This window comes from Balaenoptera physalus (assembly GCF_965194825.1).
Source record: "Balaenoptera physalus genome assembly, chromosome: 11".
Classification (NCBI taxonomy): Eukaryota; Metazoa; Chordata; class Mammalia; order Artiodactyla; family Balaenopteridae; genus Balaenoptera; species Balaenoptera physalus.
The window spans coordinates 39,519,506-39,527,045 of record NC_138896.1 but is presented as its reverse complement, the minus strand read 5'-3'; the positions used below and the strand labels follow the sequence as shown (position 1 = coordinate 39,527,045).

General features: G+C 49.5%; 1 protein-coding gene across 5 annotated transcripts in view; it reads left to right on the top strand.

Annotated features, from left to right (window-relative positions):
- Window positions 1-4,763: 4,763 nt before the first annotated feature.
- The window catches only part of PPARD (peroxisome proliferator activated receptor delta), a 77,138-nt gene continuing 74,361 nt past the window's right edge, over window positions 4,764-7,540 (top strand). For 2 of the 5 annotated variants that reach the window (XM_082412632.1, XM_082412633.1), the window contains exon 1: window positions 4,764-4,924. The gene's annotated coding sequence lies outside the window, so the exon portion shown is untranslated. Of the gene's footprint in view, window positions 4,925-5,695; window positions 5,832-7,540 lie in introns of all 5 variants that reach the window. The other 3 variants (XM_082412634.1, XM_082412635.1, XM_082412636.1) reach the window with 3 other exon arrangements.

Sequence of the window (7,540 nt, the reverse complement as noted above, 5' to 3'; positions counted from 1 at the left end):
GGTATCAAAGTTCATGTCTTTTGCAAGTACACCAAACTCTATTGCAATGAACTTCACTACAGTCTATTTAAAGTGTCATGAAGCTGCCAGGATAACACGATGCACATTTCAGGGATGGAAAGTAAGGTTCAAATTCTAAGTGTGGTAGGAATTCAGAAAAAAGGAAGTGTGAGGTATGAGGTGGGATTTGATATGACCCTTAAAAACTTTTTTTTTTTTTGGCCATGCGGCTTGCAGGATCCTAGTTCCCCAACCAGGGATTGAACTCGGGCCCTGGCAGTGATAGCACTGAGTCCTAACCACTGGACCGACAGGGAATTCCCTTATTAAAAGGGAAGGAGAGTAGAGAACATGGGAACAATGCAAGTATTGATAGAAAGAAGCATAGCACTTTTATGGGCACAAGAAGTCTGGATTCTGGATATTGAACGGGAAGATCAAGGGTTCTCTAATTGGAGTGGGGTATCTCTAAGGTATGAGGAGTTTTAAGAAAATCAATTCACAGATCCTCAACTTCCAAGTGTTCTCTTTACCAAAACTGCTTTCTTCCTTCACAGTTCCACCTCCTCTACTTGCAGTGGCAAGCAAGGTTCACCACTCACCCATCCAGTATCTTTTAGGAGTGGACAATCCAGAGGGGTCAAATTCCTGAAACACTAAACATAGCAACGATTCGAAATGCTAGTGTAGGACTATGGGTGCTGAGAAAGTGAATGGCTCAAAAGTTAGACAAAAAATTCCTTTCGTTTTCAAGTCAGCAGGTTTCCAAATCTTTGCTTCCAAAACCTGGAAGGAAGGGCTTCCCTGGTGGCTCAGTGGTTAAGAATCTGCCTGCCAGTGCAGGGTCACGGGTGCGAGCCCTGGTCGGGGAAGATCCCACATGCCGCGGAGCAACTAAGCCCGTGTGCCACAACTACTGAAGCCTGTGCACCTAGAACCCGTGCTCCACAACAAGAGAAGCCACCGCTAGGAGAAGCCCGCACACCGCAAGGAAGGGTAGCCCCCGCTCACCACAACTAGAGAAAGCCCGCGCGCAGCAACGAAGACCCAATGCAGCCAAAAATAAATAAATAAAAATTTTAAAAAAAATTGAAGTATAATTAATTTACAATGTTGTATTACTTTCAGGTGTACAGCAAAGTGATTCAGTTATATATATTCTTTTTCAGATTATTTACCATTATTTAGGCTATTACAAGATATTGAACATAGTTCCCTGTGCTATACAGTAGGTCTATTAGTAGGTTTATCTATTTGTTCATGTATTTTTTAATACATTTATTTATTTATTTTTATTTATTTATCTTTGGCTGCACTGGGTTTTCGTTGTTGTGCGTGGGGTTTCTCTAGTTGCGGCGAGCAGGGGCTAGTCTTCGTTGTGGTGTGTGGGCTTCTCATTGCGGTGTCTTCTCTTGTTGCGGAGCACAGGCTCTAGGCACGTGGGCTTCAGTAGTTGCAGCACGCAGGCTCAGTAGTTGTGGCGCTCGGGCTTAGTTGCTCCACGGCATGTGGGATCTTCCCGGACCAGGGCTCGAACCCGTGTCCCCTGCATTGGCAGGTGGATTCTTAACCACTGCGCCACCAGGGAAGCCCCTGTTCATGTATTTTTAAGATGGATGATGGTTAGCATCAAATCGCTATGTGTGCTGAGTCTTAGTCAATACATTTAAAAGGGTAATATAGTAGTTTTATATTAAAATATTAATGTTTATAAAATAGTAGAAATAACATCCATACTCTGCAACTACTAAGTTTTAAACTAATATGAAATGTATTAGATGTCACCTTAAAAATGTACAAGGAGGGGCTTCCCTGGTGGCGCAGTGGTTGAGAATCCGCCTGCCAATGCAGGGGACACGGGTTCGAGCCCTGGTCTGGGAAGATCCCACATGCCGCGGAGCAACGGGGCCCGTGAGCCACAATTACTGAGCCTGCGCGTCTGGAGCCAGTGCTCCCTCAACGAGAGGCCGCGACAGTGAGAGGCCCGCGCACCGTGATGAAGAATGGCCCCCGCTCGCCGCAACTAGAGAAAGCCCTCGCACAGAGGCGAAGACCCAACACAGCCACAAATAAATAAATGGATAAATTTAAAAAAAAAAATGTACAAGGAGCTGCATTAGTTCTTATATATTCTTTTAGGGGTAGCGGGGCAAAAATTTTGAGGACTACTAACTATGAGGTAGAATGAGGCCTGATTAGAGACATTCTTGGAAGCCAGGTAGTGCTTAAACTTGAGGTGGCAAGCCAATTCCTAAGTCTCGGCTTCCTCATCTGTAAATGGGGTCCATTCCAGGTTTTTTAACATTCTATGATGGGACACAGGAGGTGTTGCTGGTTGCAGTATGACAGTGAAAGGAAGATCACCCTGAATCCACATCGGGACTGGCATGAGAAGCTGTCAGTCTGGTGGGACGTTATTGGGGGCAGAAGAAGATATTTTGCAGTCTTTTAATTCCAGGGTTAGAAAAGAACTCCTTTGTCCTTACAAACATCCTGGACAAAGGAGAGTGTATCCAATCTCTGATGCCTTCAGAGATACCTATAAACTCTGGGGGCCATGTGGAAAATACAGCCACTGTGGCCTCAGGTCACCCCTGAGGGTTGGGGAGGTCGGGAAACTGGCTGGAATGTAAGTGGTTTGTTGCAAACTGTTGCCAGGATATGCAAGGCGCCTCTTCCTCAAGCCCAGTGTCTACCCAGGCCGAAGAGGTGCCAGCTGAAAGTTGCCTCTCTGGCCCGTGCTGTAGGTGAGAGGGGGAGGAAGAGGAACACTGAGGAGGCCGTTTTCAGGAGGCTAAGGAGGCCTCCACCTGCTGGCTGGAGCTTGAAATGGCTGTGGAGGAGACCGGATCTAATTCAAAGCAGGTCTAGCCTTATTCCACACTGTAAGTTATTGTTCAGTTACACTGTAATTGGGCATCCGAGCAGGTTTTGGTAGCTGAGCTCTCTGGCTGGTCTGAAAAGGGTTGCAGAGGCTTGGCAGGGACCAACTTTTCCCACTGTGAGCTGTGCCTGTGGGCAACTCTAGTCAAAATGAAGATTTGGGGAAGCTATGTTAGTCTGTTTTAGATTCAAGTAACAGAAACTAACTGATTTAAGTTTAAAATATATGTATATATTTTTATATATCCTTTTAATATGAAAATGAAATGAGCTGAAAAATGTAGTATTTTAACAGTGCTCCCAGAATTTCCTTTAGGGAAGGAGCTGTCTTTATTAGGGGAAATGAGACTTTTAGGGGGGAGAAAGTGAGTGTTGGCAGGAACTCTAGCAATGAAGAGATGTGCCTGGAAAGCGGGAAGGATTTGTTTTCTCTCTGGAGAGAATGGGATAGAGGAGAGAATGGTGGGGCAGGGAGGAGAGGTAGTAATTTGGGAAAAGACCAGGCTCTAAGGAGTGAAAAGACAGTCAGAAAACCTCAACGCCGCCAGTGCAGAAAGGGCTTTAAAAAAATGTCAGCTGTGTGAGTTTAAACTGTTTGCAATGCATCACGTGACCCTTCCCCAGTGCCCACAGCATCATAACATCTATACCCATGAATGTTTTGTGTGGGAAGAAGTGTGGGCAGTCCTCAGGAAGGGCTGAGTTTCACCTCTACATTTCTGAACTGTGTGACTGCAACAGCCTGGCAGAAGCTGGAGCCTGGAGGCAGAGAGATTTAGGAGAATATAAATCCCCGAGAAATTTGCAGAAATCTTAGGGATGGCTTTGACTTCCACAACCCATTCTTTCTTCCATCTCAGAGGCAAGGAGGTTGACATCTGAATTACAAAAGTACTACGCAGGGAATTCCCTGTCGGTCCAGTGGTTAGGACTCTGTCACTGCAGGGGTTATGGTCCCTGGTAGGGGAATTAAGATCCCCACATGCTGCAGCAAAAAAAAAAAAAAAAAAAAGTACTGCACATTCATTTCAAAAAGTAGAAAAAAAAAGAGAAGCAGAAAGAAAAAAAAAAAAGCACTCATAGTTCTACTATCCAGATATCTAGGAGTGTAAGAGAGGGGGAGAGGTAATCTTTATTTTAAAGATGTTGGAAAGGAGGAAGTTACCCATTGATCATACACCTATAGAGTCAAGTTTTGTTCATTGCCAGATGGCAAACCCATCTTCTTCTCCCATACTGCCCCCCAGCTGCTGGGTACCTTTTCATGGTATATCTGAAGGTTGGGATAACACGTCCCCTCCAGGTCCTAAAGACCTGGGTTAAGAAGCGAGAACAGAATTTTCTACAACAGTAAGGAGGGTGCTCCCCATTTAGGTGGGCAAGTGTATTAGATAAATAGGAAGATAGGTAAGAAATCCAGAACCATAAATTTCTAGTTGCAGAAGCCTCTTGAGGGAGCAAAGCCCTTTTGTGAAAATTACAGGGAGCACAGTCTTCTCCAGTGGAATTTGGATATCCAGGTTCTAGCCTCAGCATTGCTTCTCACTGCAAGTCACGCACCTTTTCTGGGACTGTTTCTTCACTGGAAGTTTGAGGAGACTGTACGAGATGATCTCTAAGTTCCCTTCCAGCTTTAAATTCTCTTTTGTGATACTTGCCAGATTTGCTTCACTGGCCCTGGAGCTTCCTCCTCAGCTCCTCCTTGAGCTGCCGCGCCCTCGTCCCGCACCAGAGGGCGCTGCAGGCGGGCCCGGGGCAGCGTGCTGGTGGGCGGAGTGGCAGAATCAGGGGCGACTCCAGGAGGCGCGCTGATTGGCCGCGACCGGGGCGGAAGGGGGCGTGGAGAGAGGGGAGGGGAGGGGCGGGGGCTGCGGGGTGACGGCACTCTTGCGGGGGCGGGGCCAGGCCGCGCAGCGTGTGACGCCGCGGCCGCCGCGGCCGCCGCGGATCTGGGGATTAATGGGAAAAGTTTTGGCAGGAGCCGGAGGATCTTACGGAGCCTGCGGGACGGCGGCGGTGGCGCGGAGGGCAGCTAGCACAGGTCAGTCCGGGTCCGGGGAAGCGGGTAGGCAAGCAGCGGAGGGAAGCAGCGGGCCCGGGCTGAGGCGGGCAACGCGGCTGGGGCGGAAGGCCCGGCGGGGAGTGGAGTGGGGAGAGTCGCAGGGGTCGGCGGACCGAGCGGCTGCCGCTTCCTGTCGCTCTGGCCCGGGCGGGTCGCGGTCGTCCGTTGCTCTCCTGGCACCCTGCCCCGCTTCCCCTGCGCCCCCAGCCTTTGGACGCCCATCAATATTTGAGCCCAAACCACGGGCCTCCCCCCAACCCCCAGACTCTGTGCCCCCTTTTGGGCCTCGTGTCTCCGTCTCCTCCCACTTCTGTGTTCTGAGAGCCCGATCTCAGGCTCTAGGTCCTCTCCCACTACCCACCCTTGCCTCTGATCTCTTCTTTCATATCTTTTCTGGTGTCCCCGAATTCATTGATCTCTCTACCCAGGGTCTCCTTGGAGATCTTCTCTGTCCCCCTCGTTATCCTTGTCTCCTGTCTTCGTCCTCCCATCCTTGCCCTGTGTCTTCTCTCTCTTTTCCCATCCCTGTCCTCTCCTTCCCCCGTTGCCTGGCCCCGAGGTATCACCCCTCCGCATCATCTTCCTCGCGATGTTACTGGGCTTTTTCAGCCCGTGCCTGCAATCCCTGTCTACCTAAGCCCCTCCTACCCAGGTTCCCCCCAGAAGCCCTGTTTTTGCCCCACTCTCTGATTTCTTTCCAATCAGCCATGTCCTCTGCATTCCTGTCATCCACCTCCCCTTCCTTCCCAGTTCCTTGCCTCTGCTTCTGGGAGAAGCATTAGCTGCAGACACTACTTTGCTTTCCCATGACCCGCAGTTGAGATACCCGTGGAGTGGGCGTGTGGGTGTTCAGCCCCTGATTGAAGTAAGGCGCTGAATGTCTGAGGTAAATAGCAGGTAATGTTTGTGTGGGAGAATTTACTGGGGTGTTGCATCAGGGATAATGTCCAATTTGAAGACCATTCTTCCAATCTCAGCTTTAGTACTTCCCCTTTATGGGTCTGTTGACTTCCAGGAACCTTTGAGGAGAGACCAGCCGCTGAACTGGGTGTATGCCAGGGGTAGCTGGAGGCCTCATCCAACTCTTTTCCCCTTCCAGGAAACAGGGCTTTGTGGCTTTACACTCTGGATGTACTGTACACCTTTAAACCATGATACCCCAGCCTATCTCTGCCCTGATTCCCACCCTCCACCCTATGCCCTATCCCAGAGAGCTAAGAGAAGTCTCCAGAATCTATGCCCCAGAGAATGCCTGTGGTCCTCAACCTTTTCCTCTGTACTGGCTCCAGAACATTTTTTTTCCTGTTTGAGTTTTGAAATAGATTGCCAGCCTGATAGCCCTGGGGCTGGCAGGTATCTGTCCCTTTTGTTATTGGTGGCTCGAACCACCTGCTGATTTTTCCCTCACGCATCTCTGAATGTGTCTGGGGCTTCTGATGTCGATCACTGAGCAGGTTCTCTTGAAGGTTCTTCTCCCTCTGTTTTCCTTGGGAGCTTCATTTCCTGTGGCTCTAAGAGAGAGAGACTGACACTGAAGTCCTGTTCCCTTTGCCCAGGAGTAGCCAGTCAGTATCTGCCTGGACAGGTTGTGGGGCTGCATTAGGAAGATGGTGTCAGGAACTTGAGTTGCTTCCAGTCACAGAGAGGGATCATCCTCTCTGCGGCTAGAGAACCCACCACCTTCACGGTGCGTCTGGATCTTTAACCTTCTTGCCAGGCTGAAAGTTCTTTACAGATGCGTTCAATTCGAGCTCCTTTATTTGGCGTTGGTCCCCTAGAGAGATCTTCAGGAAATAACATATCCTCTGTTTCTGCCCAATCTGATTTTGGAGGATTCTGAAAGCGTGACCCACTCTCAGTTCAGAAATGAAGGCCTGTTGTTTCACCGGGCTCCGGGTTTCTAGGTCTCCTCTTTTGAGGATCGTGCTCTCTGTCTTTGAGCCAGAATTGGACACAGAATTGGCAGCCTTCAGGAACTGTGGTAGAGAGCCAACTGAAACAGCCAGACCAGACTTTAAAGTTTTGGAACCCTCTTGTGCACAGACCCTTTTCTGTGAAAGGAGTAGGGTCGTGGATGGCTGAGCCAGTGCCCTCTCCACTAACCCTTTGAGCCCTAAGCAGCACTTGGGCGGTGGGGGGAGTAGGGCAGACTGGACCAAAAGGGGTTCCTTGTTCCAATGGAAAACATCCCTTTGGGGCTTTAATGGGCCATTCTGATGAAGTTGGGGTTGTGTATTTGGTGGTAATTTAGTCCAGCCTGTGGCTCCCCAGGACTGTACCTGACTCTTTTGAGCCGTTTGCTACTCCTCTGTCTGCTTACCCATTGATAGTGTTCTCTACTGAGGCAGCAGGTGAGAAGGGCTTGAGAGGACGTCAGGACCAGTCCTTGGAGAGCAGCTTGGGCACCAGAAGCTCTGGCCAGATAGCTTCTGCAGTTTGTCCACCACGTCATCTTCCCCGTGGGTAGTCATGATCATCAATTACCAAGTGCCCATTCGGTGACTTTTGCAGAGCTTGGGTCGGCCTGCCTCTCTTTTTCAAAGGGGTGGGCAGACAGGCCCCTGACATTATCCTACAGATGGTGTAGCCCATTAA